This window comes from Rhinopithecus roxellana, chromosome 10 (assembly GCF_007565055.1).
Source record: "Rhinopithecus roxellana isolate Shanxi Qingling chromosome 10, ASM756505v1, whole genome shotgun sequence".
Lineage (NCBI taxonomy): Eukaryota > Metazoa > Chordata > Mammalia > Primates > Cercopithecidae > Rhinopithecus > Rhinopithecus roxellana.
Window position 1 is genome coordinate 117,760,138 of NC_044558.1, and position 19,881 is coordinate 117,780,018.

A 19,881-nucleotide genomic window follows, 5' to 3' on the forward strand; every position below is an offset into this window, starting at 1 on the left:
CTTAACCAAGTGTATTAGTCCACTCTCAAATTGCTATAAATAACTACCAGAGACTGGGTAGTTCATAAAGATAAGAAGTTTAAAGGATTCGTGGTTCCACAGATTGTAAAGGAAGCATGACCAGGGAGGACTCAGGAAATTTACAATCATGGCAGAAGGCAAAGGGGAAGCAGGCACATCTTCAAATGGCAACAGGAGAGAGAGAATGAAGAAGGAGGTGGTACACAATTGTAAACAACCAGATTACATCACAAGAGCAGCAAGGAGGAAGTCAACCCGCATGATCCATTCATCTCCCACCAGGCTCTTCCTCTAACACTGGGGTTCACAATTCACCATGAGATTTGAACAGAGACACAAATCCAAAACACATCACCACGTATTACATAATTTTATGGCTAGGAATACAGTTTCAATATCTATCACTAAGCTTAGTTATCTATTTTTTTATGAGATGTTCTATGTTAATTACAAGAGTCATGAGTCATTCCACATTAGTTTACATATCAGAAAATATAAAAATTTCACTTCTTTTGCAATTCTCAACAAGAAATCAGCCTCAGAAAACATAAATGTCAGAATTATGTGCTCCCTTTGTAACAAGCTTTTTTAAAATTTTAGTTTAGTAAATGATTATCTTAAAAATAGACATGTGAACGTAACTCTAATTGTAAATTGCAACATGACTTGCTGTGGACCATGGTTAGTGTTTGATCTTTAGAGATGACTTGCATAAGATCCTTACTATGCTTTTTGATTGGACCTTATGTAGAGAGAGATATTCTTGATATTTCTAAATAAATCACTTTATATTTTAATGTACAGACTACGTAGAATGATGCTGGGTTATAGCCAAATATGTCAGTGAGTTAGCGGCATCCAGGAAAATCTCAAGATTCCTTTATTTTTGTATAATTTTGATTCATCCTAGGGCTTATTTCTCCTAGATCCTCCAGCTCCATTATTCTCCTCTCTAGACATTGTATCCCACAAGAGCTCTAAAAAGCTGTCCCTCGCTAGGAGCAAATAGAAACTGCAAGGTGTTAAAGACTCAGTAATATTTAATAAATGTTTTTTTTTTTCTCCTAAATGAATTGAAAGGAAAATCTGGGAGAAGGAAAAGCTTTCACAGCAAATGTCGACGGCATTCTAAAGCAGTTTGTGACAGCAACTGAAGTACACACCTAACTCTCCAATTGTGGGAGTTCCTGATTATGAACTCTTCAATATGTGAGAGAGTACCCTAAGTGTGTCATCTATTTGCTTCCTATTTTATTTAAAAAAAATGTTGAGGAGGTTGTTAGATGTGACTCAGTGAGTGGCCTGAATGGAACTCTACTCAAATCTCTGTTGCATACCTATGAGCAAGTTTCTCTGCTATATGATATATATATATATATATATATATATATATATATATATATATATATGGCATAAAAGTGAGTAAGAGAAAGACTCTATTCTCAGGGAGAGATAGACCTTATCACAGTTAACTCTTGCACCAAGTACAAAGTGGTACTCCGTAAGTGTTCTTTTAATGAATGCATTGCTGCCAGAGTTCTAATAGAAATATTAACAACACACCAAGGAAACATAAGAGGAATGGGACATTCATACCAGAAAATTAGGGAGGATGTGGCATTTGGACTGAGCCTTGGAGAGTGAATAGAATCTTAACAGGGAAAGATAAAGTGGAGGGAAGATGTACATGGCAGGGATGTTGGAGGCACTGTGTCCAAACATGATGGTAAGCTAGTACTGCTGCTTCACTTCACAAGTTCCATGTTTCTTTCATCCACTAAAAAAAATAAAAATCTAAACACATTGTTGTTAAAACTAATGATAATTTGTCTGCTGATTTGACCAAGCCTCTCTGAGTTCCACTTCCTCATGTGTAAACTAAGAATCCTACTCACATCATGAAAGGGTGTCTGAGCATTAAATGAGATACTACACTATGACAGAGTCTGGCATCTATGAAATTCCCAGTTTGCCATAATAGTAACAATTTCAGAAATAGCAGCTGTAGATTGCTTAAAAGATCCAATTTGCTTTCCAAAAAAAATAATTGTGGGAATGTCTGAACATAATCAAAGCAACTATTTTTTCCTGAATACAACTTAGTTGTACTCCCATGGTACATATTTTTTAGCTCTTCTGGATTTTCTGTGAAGTTGAGGGGAAGCATTATGTTTAGTTCTGTGCTCTCAAAGTCTTGAATGCATGTTCTAACTTAGATCAACTGACACACATTTTAAAGATTAAAACATGTCTTCATGATTCATGTAACATGAAGATGACTTTAAGTGATATTAACCCATATTGGAATATTTATCCATGGTGTTACATTCCAGAAAACTTTATAACATGTGAATGGCTTTAGGCTAAAAATATTTATGTTACATGTTATAGAATGACTTATTTTTTAAATGTATTTTTATACAAACTCATAAAGTATCTAGACTTTAGCCTTGGCTGGAGTGTTAAAGTGTAAAATATAAAGCCCCAAAAGCCAAAAATTAGATTGCCATGGCATTCCCTGATTCATTGTTTAGGATAAAATAGCACTTTCGTTATTAAATGCTTACGAACATAAGCCATATATCAATTGTTTCAAATGCACTAAAGTAAATAGAACAAAATGGATTGTTTTGAAACCTATTACACTTATGTGTCAATTAAAAGAGTGTTTAGATTTCAGTCTAGAAATTGGAAAATATAAATAAAATGTACTAGCTAAGACTGGGACATTTAGATTTTAAAAAACATTTATAGATGACCATAAGAAAACAACATTTTTCTTATTAAAAATACTCTGTATTGTCTGAAAGAAACTGAAATTCAGTTGGGCATTCTCAGATGTGCAAAATAAGAAAAGGGCGCATATTTTCCTGTCTTTTGGAATAATTTTTTGTCATTTGGGGATGACTCCACAGACACATTTGTATATTTAAGTGTCTAAAATTATTGTTGTCCCCATGAGGGAGAAAAATGGTGCTTACCATAGGTAAGCATTGCCCTGGAGGCTTTGGCTGAAGGACAGGAGATTACAAATCAAAATACCGGCTGAGTCATAATAAATGAAAGAAAAAGCTTATTATGTTTTTCTGAAAGATCCTTTTATTATAAAAACAGGAGAAAAATCCTAAAGTTGGGACTACCTCAGAAAAGAAAATCATATAAGTTAAAATTTGGCTTTTAAAACAAGATTGGTTTGGATAACTGTAAAGTCCATGAACACACACAAATATTTCCGTGCATTAATATAAAAGCAACCCCTCTTTACTTACCATAATGACTAGTAGAATTTCTTTCTTTTTCTGAATTACTTTACAATTAAAGGTGAGGAAAGTGTGGCTCCTCTCCACCACCGTTGCTGTTCACACTGAATTACTCTGGAAGGATTACAGAATTATGATACTATCAATTAAATTTTAATAGCAAATGTCATCCTTATAGCATTTTATGAAGCGGTTGCCTCTATATTATATCATTTAGTCCCAGAAACTCTGTGGAATACTTTAGGTGGGTTCCTAATTTACAAATGAGGGACCAGACATTTGGGAAGTGATTTACTGCAAGGTCACATGTGCTATAACCGGTAGCTGAATTCAGGACACTGTCCCCGGATTCATCTTTATCTAAGCTTCCAGTGAGCTTCCATATAAAGTATAAATTCCCTCCCCTCATACATACAACATAACTTTTGAAGGTTTGTAAAAACTATTTAGAATACATGGATTATAATTAAAAATTTCTTTTCCCTTTCAGCAAAAAGTTATTTTCCTTTTCACATTTATTAAACTTCCAGGGTACCCCGAGAGTTGTTGTCCAAGGTGGTTCTCTAGTGGGACATGTATGGAGAAGTAGTCCAATCGAACAACTAATTTTACATCTTCAGTCTGTTATCAAATAGTAAGATTGATATAAAGCCCCATGTTGAAGTCAGGAGAGCAGATACTCTAAAGCTGTTTTGTAAGCTACAGTAGCCACTAAACATGAGTGATTACATTTAAATTCATTTTAATACATTAAGTGAAACAAAAATGGCAGTTCCTCAGTCACACTAACCACATTTCAAGGGTTCTATAGCCACAAGGGGCTAGTGACTATTGTACTCTATGAAGCTGTCCTCTAGGGTGAGTAACATCAGAGGTGTGTGTGTGTGTATGTGGTAATAAACTATGATTTTGTTCTCCCAAACAATATTAGGAAATCAGAAAGTCACAAATAAACATGGGCTATGTATGTGGCTTCTGTTGATGTGGGAGGAAACACTAATCCCCCTGGGACTATCAGACAACCCTAAGATCATTTCAGTGATACACTGCTTTATTAACAGCTCTGTGTGATAGGGAGAGGACTGAAGAGTGCATCTGTAGTTTCTGGGGATTTGTGGACAGGGAGATCCAATGGGAGGCCTCAGCATTTGGAGATAGGGTAGTTGGGGGAAGGATAAGGAAAAAAGATCCCTCCCATGAGAGAAGCCCATGCAAGAAGCCAGCAGGGCCCAGGAAGCACCCAGGAAATATGTCCCATCAGCTCCACCTCGGGATTTTCTTTAAGGAACCAGATGGCTGCCCTGGCTAGGAGAGTGAAAATAGAAGAAAAGATGAAAAACCTCAGGAGAAAGAACTGAATATTGTTCTTACCAAGCCATCTACTGCAGATGACCAGGCATTCCCGAACTATGAAAGTAGGTTAATCTGAACAGGCAGTGGTTTAGGGGTCCAGGGCACACTCGGCCAGGATCCTCCATCTGCTATTTCCCACCTCTCTAGCTTTGGTCACATTTAACCTTTATAAGCCTCAATGCCAAACAACCATACTCATTCTGCTGAAGGCTAACCATGTGACAGCCAAGGTGCTTAGGTTGGGTAACAAAGATGATTACATCAAATAACAAAGAACTCACACAAATACATAATTATCACATAATTCTGTGAATGCAGTGATCGACATACACACAAGGAAAGTATATACCTGGTTGGGGTTGGGGAGATGGGGTTTCCAAGGTAGGAAAAGACTCTGGTGGAGAAACTGATACCTGGGCTCAATCATTAAGGATGAGGAGCAGTTGAGAAAGGAATAAGTAGTTCATGGAGAAAAGAAAGGAAAAATTTTTTAAAAAATGGAGAAAAACATATACATGTCTATATCTGTAGATATCTATATCTATACATATAGAAAAACATACATATCTAGATCTATAGAAATAGATATATATACACAGATTTATATTTAAAAAAAAAAAAACAGGTCCTTTCTCAGTATAAAAGGAGAAAGACATGTAAATCAGGAAAACATTCTATGCCTAAACAGGTAAAGATTTAAAAGAGGTAGAGAAAACTTAATGATTGTAAAAGAAAGAAAAATAAGAAGAATGACTAGAGACCACTTCAAATAAATCCTTTTCCATGAAGAATATCCTTTCTTTCTTTATGTGCTGCTGTTGCCTTTGCTGTTTATGTGCATTTGCACAGACAATTTAGCAGTGGTGTTCATACAAACTCTCTCTCCTTTGTGGTCAGACAGGTTGCACCAGTGAGTACCAGATAACAGACATACTTGGCAAGTAAACTTCCTCAGGGACCCAGAGCCTCAGGGATCACAGCAGCAGCCAACACTCCCCTACATCAGTGCCTTTCAGTGGCTTGCCTATTGGATGACCTTCAGCCAGAGCTGGAAACCCTTCTCCCATTGCTTTGACACTGAAAACTGGACAGGGTTTGGCTTCTGTCTAGTGCAGTTAATCCATATTATAGAGAAAGAAGCTGTTACTGAATTTAAACACTAATCAAAATCTACAAAACCATCACCCACCACTTTCTGATTCTAGGTGTCTAATGAGGCTTCAGTTGTTGATGTCCAGACATCTTTTATTTGGAACCCCAGTGTCCCAGGGTGCTATTTAGAGAAGAGCAACCCACTGTGTAGCCCCTAGAGAGGTTACCATGTGAGTCATGAGCCCATTTACCTTGGGAACTGTGTTTCCAGAAGCATGAACCAGAGAAGGTACTTTCATGGAGAGCTGCCCTTGTTTTATTAACAACAAAAAAACTAAGATGAGGATGGTTAATGGGTAAAAAAAAAAAAAAGGAAAAGACAAAGAATAAATATAACATACTATTTGATAACACAATAGGGTGACTCTAGTCAATAATAACTTAACTGTAAATTTTAAAATAACTTAAAGAGTATAATTGGATTGTTTGTACGTCAAGGGATAAATGTGTGAGGGGATGGATACCCCATTTTGCATGATGGGCTTATCTCACATCGCATGCCTGCATCAAAGCATCTCATGTACCCCATAAATATATACACCCACAAAATTTAAAAAAATTTAATACTGAAAAACATTAGTTTTAGTGACATCATTCACTATTGGCATCTTAGACGCTTCAACAACACTTAAGTTAAGGCTCCCTGAGGCTATTACCAGGTTTGTGGATTAAAAGGAAGATATTCGAACTGGCGTGGTGGTTTACACCTGTAATCCCAGCACTTTGGGAGGCCAAGCGGGGTGGATCATGAAGTTGGGAGTTTGAGACCAGCCTGGCCAGCATAGTGAAACCCTGTCTCTACTAAAAGTAAAAAAAGTAGCCAGGCACGGTGATGTGTGTCTGTAATCCAAGCTACTCAGGAGGCCAAGGCACGAGAATTGCTTGAACCCAGGAGGAAGAGGTTGCAGTGAGCCGAGATAGCACAACTGTACTCCAGCCTAGGCGACAGAGTGAGACTCCATTTAAAAAAAAAAAAAAAAAAAAGGAAGGTATTCATATTCTTCATGGGATGGTTGGTGGTTAAAAAGTCATAGAGAGAGAAGGCCTATATTTGTCATCATAACTGTTTTCTCTCCACTCTCCACTCCACCACCACTGCCACGCAGAAAAAGTTGGGACAGATCACCATTATATACACATTTTGGGGGGTAAGAATGTGGACATGGACCTGTAGGAGATGTCAGCAAACTTTTACCTATGGGCCAAATCTAACCTGTTGCCTGTTTTCATAAATAAATTTTTATTGCAACACAGCCATATTCATTTGTTTACATATGGTCTATGGCTGCCATCTTGCTGGCACTGGATACTTGCAACAGAAACTATGTGGCCCACAAAGCCTAGAATATTTGCTATCTGGCTGTTCAGAGAAAAAGCTTGACTGGATCAAAGGGAAAGCAGAGACAGACATAGGAACTGATTTGCTCAATATTTACCATCTTTTAAGTCATTTGACAAATACTTGTGAGGTACTTACGGGTGCTAGGCTCTGAGGATATAGAAGGAAATAAATCCAATAGAGTCCTTTGCCTCGGAGAAGTAAAAACTTTTTTATAGTTTCACTGCAATTGTTCCTGCTCAACTATTTTCCTCCACGGTTATTATAAGGTACAGGCAACTATCGTAACACAGTAATAGCTGCAGTACAGGATATAATTCAGGATTTTCAGATAAAATATAAGACATTCAATTAAATTGAGCACATATGAACTCAATGTAAATAGCAACTATGAATAGAGTCAAAGACAGTGAAATTATTCTCTCCCTGACTGATGCATCAAGAGAAGGACAAAGAGAAGTGTTCAATGGACTTAGAGTATTTTTTATTTTGTTGTCAAGAAACATAGGATAGGAATGATACAGGCAATGGATGTTCAGTATCAGGACAAGGCTATCCCTATTATGAGATATATGTGTCAAGCTATTAAAAATTATCCTGGCTGGTCACAGTGGCTCACACCTGTAATCCCAGTACTTTGGGAGGTTGAGGCAGGTGGATTGCTTGAGCCCAGGAATTCAAGACCGGCCTTGGCAACATGGTGAAACTCCATCTCTACAAAACATACAAAAATTAGCTGGGCATGGTGGTGTGCAGCTGTAGTCCCAGCTACTGGGGAAGCTGAAGTGGGAGGATCACTTGAGCCCTGGAGGCAGAGGTTGCTGTGAGCCAAGATTGTGCTACTGCATTCCAACCTGGGCGACAGAGTGAGACTCTGTCTCAAGAAAAAAAATCCTAATAAAACTTCAATTCTTTCTTTACTAACAATTTTTAAAGGGAGGTATGAAAAAAAGAGAAAGTTGGAAGTGCAAGGGATAAAAAGAGAATCTATACCTACTGCATGGAGAAAAAATCCAAGGTGAATAATTCATGGGTGTTGAGAAATGTGATGACTGTTCATGGCTACAAGTATGTATCACATGCTAAAAATGCCTGGCTTTACACATCCAGGTGCTTAGTCTTGTGATTATAAGAAAGGAGAATGGGACAAAGAAAATTCGATAGCAACTGAACTTGTCTCTTGTGTGTAAAATCTGCATCCAGAGCATTCATATAAGCAGAATAGAAACCCTTTTAACAAGTCCTGCACAGCCAATCCCCAGAGACAGAGAGGCGTGCAAAAGAAGACATGGCGTTTGCTGTCTAAATAGATGAAAGCATTAGTCCTACTCATCAAACTAAATGCTTGTGTTTACAGCATCAATAGATATTTAACTCACACACACACTGTATAAAACAAAACACAGAGAAAGAGTTTGTTGTTGTCAGTCAAAAAAAAAAAAAAAATCAAGCCTGGACTATATTAGCTAAATTTTAAGCTGTCTCTAAATTCCAAATGTAAATGAAAAGTGGCTTGTTTCCAGGTCACCCATGAAGGGTTTTCATCAGATCTTCGGTTTGTCACTGTAGTTGACTGCAGATTTCTCTTCCCTAGCATTTCCCGAAAAGAATTTTCTGATTTGTCACACACGTTCCCATTCATTGGTCCAGTGCCCTGGCAGAACCAGAGATTCTAAACTTGTCAGGAAAAGAGTTTCATAATTCATCATGCATACTACTCTGTTGGCTCTAAGAGCAGTGGCCTGATCCAAGTTCATGCTCTTGGACACTCATGTTGACTAAAGGGACCAGAGTTTTGATAAACTAATGTGTGGCAAAGGAAAAGAGCCAGATAACACAGGCCCTGTAGCTAAGATGAAAGAGAGAGAAAGGGAGTGAGGCTACTAAAGGATGAGGCTATAGTGAGTGGAGGATGCTCCCTTCGATGAGTGTCCCGTGAAAGAAATGTGTGATTGCACTGGTTGAGAGAGGTTGCTCCTTGCAGCAAGGAAAATTTTGCCAGAAGAGTGATGACAGGCTTGGAACAGGAAGAGAGGGGGAGGACAGGAACAGGCGAAAAGGACAGCCTGGTGAGAGAGCAAATGTGCTAGAACAGATCATTTTGGAAAACATGGTGCCAGCCAGCCAGCACAGGAAGTTCATGGTGAGGGTCATCCTCAATGTAGGGCATCCATCTTCCTTGGCATTGACAAAGCTGGGGGCGGGGGATTAAGAGTGATGAACATGGATGCATGGGATCCACGTCATTCTAATGTTCTTTGAAAGTGCCAATTTGTCTACAGAGGTAAAACATTCTGAAAAGTTTCCCGTTTCCATTGTGTTCATAATGATTTCAGCAATAAGCCATCTGAATTCAAAATTAAGATTTACTTTGCTTGAAATGTTTCACCTTAGAAAGATGGAGCAGAATCATAAGACAGGAATATGTTTAACCATTGTTGTTAAATCTAAGTATTCAGTCAGCCTTCTTCTCCTGCTGAATATTCAAATTGGAGAACCGCAGAGGACAAAGAGAAAAACAAATGCATTTCTGATTAGAAAATGCAAATTAATGCCTTCATTCTGCGTAAGTCCCTCCAATATATGCTTTTAGTTTTTTTTTTTTTTATTACCATCTGACTAAAAACCTTACGTAATTTTTGTATTGTTGGTAGGTAAGTGGGAGTCTCTTTGTAAATTTACTTATTTTTAAAATTGTACTGATAATTAAAGCAATGTTAATTAAAGCTACAAAATAAGAATTTTCATATCAAAATGGTGAAGATCCAAAATACTGATCATTCCTCAGGTTGGAATAGTTGTGACAAAACAAACTTCAAAGAGTCTTGCTGTCCTTATAAATCGATATTACAGGTTAGAAGGGCAATTTGGAAATGTATCTACACTTTAAATCCTTTCATCCCAAGTATTTCATATCATTAGATCTACTGTACAGAGATACCTGTGCAATTGATCAAATATATATGAACAAGGATGCTCATTACTGAATATTTCCAAGGGGCAAAGAACTGGAAATGATTAAAATATTCACCAGTAAAGAACTGGCTTACTAAATTACGGTACATATTTTTCAACAAAAATGTTAAACGCTCCTTAAAGGAGTGATCTACATTTGCATGGTGTGGCATATACCACATATTGTTTCAATACATTAGATGGGAGAAAAAAATAGAATCATCATTATAATGTGACGATGCTAATTTTATTTTAAATAATATATCAATGGATAGAGTCCATGAATATTTGATAGGATTGTTTAAACAAAGGAAACATCTAGAAGGAGTCACAATAAAATATAAGCCCTGCCTACTTCTGAAAAGCGGCAGGTTGAGTTTGGCAAAAATAGAAGCCTTTTTTTTTTGTTTTTCTTTTTCTTCCTACTACACTGCATTTCTTCCTTTGTTTTTTACAGACCTGTGTTCTTTCCTAATTCAAAAGCTATCTTTGTATTTATTGAGAAAATTTAGTTCACATTTTTTCCCAGAAATCCTAGGATTTGCACATTTCTCTGACCAAGTGTCATCATATCTGAAAAGCTTACCACTCAGTACTGGTTTTTCCACTTTGTTTTAGTGATTGTCACTCCAGGCTCCTAAAAGTCTTTGGAATGTGGAGCACATTCTCAAATCAGCTCTCCCATTCCTGCTCCTTTTCTCCACCATAGGCACCTCTACCTTTGTCCAAAGATAAGCTCTTAGGGGCTCTCACACAGAAAGCAAGGTGAAATTTCAACCCTCACTTCCAAACTCTCACCAGGACAAAACTCTACAATTTCATCTCAAATAATAAAGGCTGATGATCTATCATTGTGTAAGAAAAAAATATTTGAACCTTAAAATAGTGGAGCTAGAAGGCTGACGTTATCTAGTTGGGTAGTTCTCAACCCTCACAGCACAAATAAATTATCTCAGGAGCTTTGCAGGCAGAGATACTCAGACTGTCCTCAGATTAACTAACACCAAGTTTATTTTGGATGCACAGCAATGACTGTAAACCTTGTCTAAGCCCTTATCAAAAAGATAAAAACACGAGTGCCAGAGTAGGTGAACGAATTGACAAAGGTCATTCATGTGCAGGTTGGAATATGTGTTATTCACAAGGTCTTAACTGCTGATCTAGACTGCTTGGTAATGAACAACCCAGGCAGTGGAATTAAACATAAACATGATTGAAGCTTGTTATTAAAGCATAAATTTGTTATTAAAGCATAAACTTGTTATTAATATCAGAAAGTCAGAAGGGATATTTTTATATTCTAAGACAAATTTTGCCTGAAAAGTAATCTTTCTGATGACACTTTTCCATGTCAGTCCAATATTAGAAAAATAGATCTCATGATGCCTTGATGGTAAGTAAATAGTTTCTCAGAACATAGTGTCTAGAAGACTTTAATTGCTTGCATCATAACTCATCAGTCCATCAAACACATCAATAAGAGGCTCAATGGCAGATTTAAATGTCTTAAAAGAATATAACAACTATATTATCTCTGGATAGAGCTCAGCATAAATTAGAACAGAAAAGTAATTTTCAAAATCATCTCCTTGTGTTTAAATCTAGGCAACCATCTAAAATGTGTCAAATTCTCATAGGAATTAATATACAAAGCTTAAGTTTTAAATTGTTCTGCAAATAAATCCCAGCGCATGTCTAATTATTATGAACACTTCTAGAAAGCCACTTTTTTATCTCAGATATTATATTTGCATCTCAACCTTTTAGTCAATGAAGAATTTGAATTCACTTCAAGTGTTCATGATAAAGGTAAAGTAACCCTCGCATCCACAGGCATACACACACGATTAAATATGGTTTGGCTCTCTGTCCCCAAATCTCATCTCAAATTGTAATCCCCACGTGTCAGGAGAGGGCCTGGTGGGAGAGGGATTGGATCATGGGGACAGTCTCCCCCATGCTATTCTCATGATAATAGTAAGTTCTCACAAGAGCTGATGATTTTAAAAGTATTTGGCCATTCCCCTTTTGCTCTCTCTCTCTCTCCTGCCACATGTAAGAGGTGCTTTGCTTCCCCCTTCATTTTCTACCATGATTCCAAGTTTCTTGAGGCCTCTTCAGCCGTGGGGAACTGGGAGTCAGTTCAACCTCTTTTGTTTATAAATTACCCAGTCTCAGACAGTATCTTTATAGAAGTGTGAAAATGGACTAATACAGATAATTTGTACTGGGAGTGAGGCACTGCTATAAAGATAATCTGAAAATGTGGAAATGATTTTGAACTGGGTAACAGGCAGAGGTTGGAACAGTTTGGAGGGCCCAGAAGAAGACAGGGAGAAGTGGAAATGTTTGAAACTTCCGAGAGACTTGTTGAGTGGTTTTGACCAAAATGCTGATAGTGATATGGACAACGAAGTCCAGGCTGTTATGGTCTCAGATGGAGATGAGAAATTTATTGGGAACTGGAGTAAAGGTCACTTATGCTACACTTTAGCAAAGATACTGGTGGCATTTTGCCCCTGCCCTAGAGATCTGTAAAAGTTTGAACTCAAGAGATGATTTAGGATATCGTATCTGGCGGAAGAAATTTCTAAGCATCAAAGAATTCAAGAGGTGACCTAGCTTATTCCGAAAGCGTTCAGTTATATGCATTCACAAAAAGACAGTTTGAAATTGGAACTTGTTTAAAAGGGAAACAGAGCATAAGGGTTTGGAAAATTTGCAGCCTGACCATGTGGTAGAAAAGAAAAACTCATTTTCTGGGGAGAAATTCAAGCTGGCTGCAAAAATTTGCCTAAGTAATGAGAAGCCAAATGTTAATAGCCAAGACAATGGGGAAATGTGGGGCTGGTTCCCCCATATGGAGTCCCCACTGGGGCACTACCTTGAGAAGCTGTGAGAGGAGGGCTGCCATCCTCCAGACCCCAGAGTGGTAGATCCACTGACAGCTTCCACCATGCACTTGGAAAAGCCACAGACACTCACTGCCAGCTCATGAAAGCAGCTGTGGGCTGTACCCTGCAAAGCCATAGAAGCGGAGCTGCCCAAGGCCTTGGGAGTCCATCCCTTGCATCAGCATATCCTGAATGTGAGACATGGAGTCACAGGAAATGTGGGAGTTTTAAGATTAAATACCTGCCCTGCTGGGTTTGGGACTTGCATTGGAGCAGTAGCCCTTTTGTTTTGGCCAATTTCTCCCATTTGTAACAGTAACATTTATCCAATGCCTGCACCTTCATGATATCTTGGATGTAACTAACTTTTTTATTATTTCACAGGCTCACAGGTGGAAGGAACTTGCCTTGTCTCAGGTGAGACTTTGAACTTGGACTTTTGAGTTACTGCTGGAATGAGTTGACTTGGGGGGATTGTTGGAAAGACATGATTGGTTTTGAAATGTGAGAAGGATGTGAGATTTGAAAGGGGCCGGGGTGGAATAATATGGTTTGGCTCTTTGACCCCACCCAAATCTCATCTCAAATTGTAATCCCCCATGCGTCAGGGTTGGGACCTGGTGGGAGGTGATTGGATCATGGGGATGGTTTCCCCCATGCTGTACTCATGATAGTAAGTGAGTTTTCATGAGAGCTGATGATTTTAAAAGTGTTTGGCAGTTCCCCCTTTGCTCTCTCTCTCTCTCTCTCTCTCTTTGCTGTCATGTAAGACATGGTGCCTTGCTTCCCCTTCACCATCCACCATGATTCTAATTTTCCTGAGGTCTCTCCAGCCATGCAGAACCGTGAGTCAATTAAACCCCTTTTGTTAATAAATGTATTAACAATCCCAGGTAATTTGTTAATAGTCCCAGGTAGTATCTTTATAGCAATGTGAAACGAACTAATACAGCACAGAAACCATAGTTGCTCAGCTTTCCCTTTAAGAGAGTTTGGGAGCAAGAGGCTGCTACTGACTCTTTTCAGGCAAAATTCTAAAATTTTCCTTGCAGTGGTTCCAACTTCAATATCTTAGATAACTGCTTCATGAAGCCTGTGTCAAAACATACTCCCAATGGACTATTGAGAGAATCGTAGAATAAAATTGTAGCATTCTAGGGTTGGAATTCTAACTCTTTCTCTTTGAAGCATATTCCATCAAATATATCCTAATATAAACATGTTTCAATGCAAGACAAAGGGCAGTAATAAACATACCGTAAGCAATAAGTACTGATAGTTTCCCCCTCTTTGAATGGGAAGACTTTAGTCACTACTCTGGGAGAATCCATTCTAATGCTGTTGTTTTGTTTTAAAAATGCATTGTTTTTTGTTTATTATTGTTTGTTTCAGTTTATATTTTCCCGCATGAGAGAATAGTTAATTTAAAAATGAGCTTTCATTCATGTCTTTGAGGCAGCCTCATTAAATCTTTTAGGACATTAAATGTTCCACCTTTTATTTTCCTTTTAATAATATGATAAATCTGTGGAATTTTGCCTGAGCTAGACAATGTCGCATTTATTTATTTATTCAGAAGAATTTTCAGGGACTACCTGAAAAAGTTTGTTTCTAAAATCCTTAATAATACTATCCTAATCCATCATGTTACTTGCTATTTGCATAGTCGTTTCGTTGGATAGTTTATGATAAATGGAAGGGAAAGTATTTTCTTACAGTGCCAATTTTCACAAGACTCACTTTCTTATGAGAACATGAGAAGCAGTTTCTTCCTGAGACCGACTTTCGTTTGTCCCAACGTTCTGAAGAGACATGGGGCTGCCCTGGCAGTCTGCTGATTTTGTGCAGTGACTGCTGTCCCTGTCTGCTCTACTCTTTTTTCACTTTGACTCTGTGAAGACAGTCTTCTGGAAAAAATGGACATTTCAGTTTAGTCAGCCAAGAAAACAAGCTACTTAAGTTTCTGTCACACCCAAAGCGTCTGTAAGTCATTGAATTTGCACTTCTTTTGTCACCTCTACCCAAGTCCCTTATGATCTTAACAGGTCATGTCCAAACTTGTCAGAGCATATTCATCAATTGTCTAAAGAATTCCATTGTTATGGCCTGAATAGTGTTCCCCAAAATTCATATGTCAAAGTCCTGATCCCCAGTACCTCAGAATGTGACTATATTTGGAGATTAGACCTTTAAAGGGATAATTAAGGTAAAATGGGGTCATATGTGTATACCCTAACTCAATATGACTGATGTCTTTATAAGAAGAGAAGATTAGGACAAAGACATGCACAGAGGGAAGACCATGTGAAGACACTGGGAGAAGATGGTGTATTAGTCCATTTCCCATTGCTATGACAGAATACCACGGACTGGGAAATTTATTTTAAAAAAGAGAGAGATTTATTTTGCTAACAGTTCTAGGGACTGGGAAGTCCAATAGCATGATGACAATATCTGTTTGGCATCTGGTGAAGGCCTTCTTACTGTGTTATCACATACTGGAAAGGCAGAAGGGAGAAGGCCTGATGGGAGAGGGTAAGAGAGAGTGAGACAGAGAGAAAGAGAATCACAATCCCACAATAATGGCATTGACCTAATCACCTCTTAAAGGACCCACCTCCCAACACTGTTACAACAGCAACTAAATTTTAACACGAGTTTTGAAAGGAACGTTTAAACCAGCAGCCAGCCATCTATGAGCCAAAAATAGAGACCTCAGAAAGAATCAACCCTACCAACACCTTAATCTTGGACTTCTAGTCTCCAGAGCTGTAAGAAAATTAATTTCTGTTGTTTAACAAAAATTCTGTTGTTTAAACCACCCAGTCTGTGGTAATTGCCTATGGCAGCTCTTGAAAATTAATACAATTATTTTTATCTAGCTCAACTTTGAACACCTATGAGAGTCTGAGGGAAACTGGCAAAAGGTAAGACTGGTGAGAAAGTCTTGCGTAAGATTAGGTATGGTCTTCAAGGTATTGGAAAGAATTAGAATTTTATTCTAAATAAGATGAAAGAAGACTGTGGAATTCAATAGCAAGGACAAAACCCTTTGAGAAGGTAGGATTTGAGCAGTTTAAATAGAGAAGTAATGATGTAAGTCATACAGTGGATTAAAAACTGGGTAAGTTTTAGTAAGAGAACAGATTCAAGGAGTAGAGGTGATCAAAGTACCTATGCCTTCTTTCTGACAATAACCCATGTAACTCTGACTTGTATTTAATATGAAGAATTAAATACAAGTTTAGTGCCTTGATCTAATATTTTTTTCATCTTCAGTGGAAAAAGAACCGGCAGGTTCCTAATGAATTACTTAGACCTATTACCAACTACTCAAAGAAAAAAAATGTAATTTCTCTGTATCTTATATTTAGGATAATCTAAAAATATGTTTTCCCCTGCAGACTGATATTTATGGACTTGCATCATTATACTATATGGAGATAGAAAGTTAGGAAATAAATAGCAAGTCAGAAGATTTTTTTTTATTTTGCCATAATGCATTAGCTATCATTGGCCTTATACCCCAATCATTGATATTTCACAAGTGAACATTAAAAAATCCTCTTTGTGCTGCCCTGTGAATTTTCTTTCTCACATAAAAATTCTGCAGTGATTATATAAAACCTTAAGTAGGTCATAATCATGTTCAGAGATTATCATTTGCTTGCCAGTGCAATCTTGGAAGATAACACTACATTTCTTAAATAGGAACTTTTATTTCAGCTCACCTAGCTAAGAGTAGTCATAGTACAATTGGGACTTCACTTGAAAATGTACGGTAATAGCCAGAATCGAGTTGCCAAGTTTTCTTGGGATGTTGTCAGAAATATTAAATGTTTACCATTGTTTTGCTATTTGTTCAGTTGTGATTTAGACTTCTAATTAAAATTTAGTGAGAGAAGGTATGAAAAATAGCACGATTCCTGGTATTTGGTGGACATTCAAAAAATGTGTACTGAATGAGTTATTAAATGAGTTAATGAATGTATCCTAGTTAGAGCAGAAATGTAGCTTATCAAAAGGAGACTGAAACCATGTCCTAGAAAGTTGTCAGGGACTCAAGCCATACCTTTGCTTTACCTTTATTTCTGCTTCATTTTTCTCCCTCTCTACTAACTGGCTTTCTTTGCTACTTTGTTCCCAAGGTTGTCTCATTTCTTCTGAGTTTAAATGTGTAATATGCTAATGTGTTATTACTCACCCACCCCTCACAGACTGCCTTTTGTTCTCAAACCCCCGGGATCATCTGATTGGTTTGCTTAAAGTAAGGGTCCACCCTGGTCCACTTGGTTTTCACAAAGAGGACAGATTTGCACATGACAAGCATGGCTCATGAACAAATTCTCTATGTGTCCCCATGAATGAAAAGCCAGTTGCTAGAGAAAGAATATTGTATATTGGGCAGATACCTAAAAGGTGTCGTCTGATAACTGTGAGGGAGAGGAGAAGCAGTAAAATTTTACTGGAAAATGAATAAATAAAAGGACATCGGGACAAGATGCAAAGGAAAGATGAGAAAATGATGACTTTGAATCAGAATGGAAGAGAGATTTGAAGTCAACAATCACAGAAGAATCATCCATAATTTAGTGGGTAATCTCTCTACTCTTGGTCTCAAGTGGACATTGAGTAAGTATTGCCAGATATATATGTTTCAGATGTGTCAATTTATAGCATACACTTGCATCAGGATTAGGCAGTATGAGATTCAACCTACGAATATTTTCCCACTTCTGTTACTTCTTCTACATTTGTAAATCAAGAGTAGCACAAAAATTCATTTCAGAATACATTATTTTGATATTCTTTCATCATTTGAATGAAAAGTAGCTTATATTTAAAAGGGAGAGAACAAAAACACCAACTAACCTTGAGTTTCTGCTGAAGTAGCTGAGGATCCAAGATGCTGTAGGCTGCAAGCTGAAGTTTGGAAAAAATTCAACCTGCTGACTTTTATCCTCTCTTTTGGACAAGATGACTGTGGGCAATTTGGGCCTCTGGCTATGAAACATGAACCTGTCTATCCGCATTATTAATGGATACTTGATGGGATGAGCTAACAATGACTTTGGTTTCTTTGAAAAAAGGAAATTTCTTGAGATGGGAAAAGCCAAATAAACATCAATACGGTAACAACAACTAATATTTATAGACTGCTTATGACATGCTAAGCATTGTATTAAGTACTTTAAATGATTTATTTAATTTAATACTTACAATCAATCTATGGCATGGATACCATGATTACCCCTATTTTCTAGATGAGAAAATCAAGGCTTCAAGAATCTAAGTAACTACTCAAGCTCATATTAGCTAGAAATAGAGTGGAACTGAAATTTTATTCCATATACTTTAGAATCATCATTTTCCTATAGACCTTAACATATTATATTTTGCTGCATTCTTCATGTTGAGAATGAAATTCCAGGCCAACAAACTAGTCATGAAAATAAGTCCTCCTTTCTCTGGGTTAAAATATAATTGGATTTGTCTACAGCCATACCAACCTGAAAGCACCCAATCTCGCCTGAAATATAACTGAATTCATTAAAGATGAGATGAAAATATCTGGGCAGTCAAGACAGGTGAAAAGATTTTATATGTATTTATACCCTAGTTAATTTAATACACAAACTTCTAATATTACTTGTATGTCAGTTTTTCAAATTATTCTGAGGCCAAAAGTTGGAATTTCTTATTCATAGATAGGAAAAGAAGGAATGAGGATAAGTGGATAGAATGGTTATACCAAGGCTATAATTAAGTTTTTTCAGGAAACACCAAGGAGCTACTCCATAAGAGGGAAAGAGTGTTCTACCTTTCAAATTACTTTCTTTTGAAGTACTTTGTAAGCCCAGATGGAAGTTTAGTTATAACCCTATGATATGGTTTGGCTGTGTCCCCACCCAAATCTCATCTTGAACTGTAGCACCCATAATTCCCACATGTCATGAGAGGGACTAGTTGAAAGGTTGTTGAATTATGGGGCTGGTTACCACATAATTCTCATTATAGCGAGTGAGTTCTTGTTATAATGAGTGAGTTCTCACAAGATCTGATGGTTTTACAAGGAGCTTCCCCCTTTGCTTGGCACTTCTCCTTCCTGCCACCACGTGAACAAGGACACATTTGCTTCTGCTTTCAACATGATTGTAAGTTTCTTGAGGCCTCCACAGCCTGTGGAACTGTGAGCCAATTAAACCTCTTTTTTTAATCACCCAGTCTCAGGTATGTCTTTATTAGCAGTGTGAGATCAAACCAATACATCGCCAAATATTTATAGCAAAATCCAACTCCATGCGTGCCCCCCACCCATGGTGAAATCATATTACCACTTTTCTTTTGCTTAATTTTGGATAGAAATGGGCACATTTGTCCTTAGTATATTATATAAAAGTGGATATGGATACATAAAAATACGGATATATTGAAAAGATTCTAAACAAGAAAGGAATTTTTCCATATTGTTTTTTCCTAAGTGAGATAGGCAGATATCCTAGGGTGAGATCTCAGTGACCTTCATTGTCATAGCTTGCTTAAAACAACAGTTATAATTTATTATTTTCATCTATTATTATGAGAAGAAAACATTAACACATTGGTGTTTCAGGAATTTCAGGCTTATTTGTTTATTTTCCCAGTGATATTCATACCACTTTCCCACTACAAACTTCTAGATTTGCTCCTAGAATGTGGATGGAAATAAAGGGAAGTCAGAAACCTCTCAGGAACCCACTGAATATAGCACAAGAAAAACATGGTCAAAGAGTTTGTCATGAGAAAGAGAAAATGATTTTCTTACTTCGTACAACATTAGCAGTTATATCTAAAATCCTAAACTCTAAATTATTTCAACTTTACCTCAGAAGTCTTCATCAAGAACACTCTATTTTAAGTTTATAAG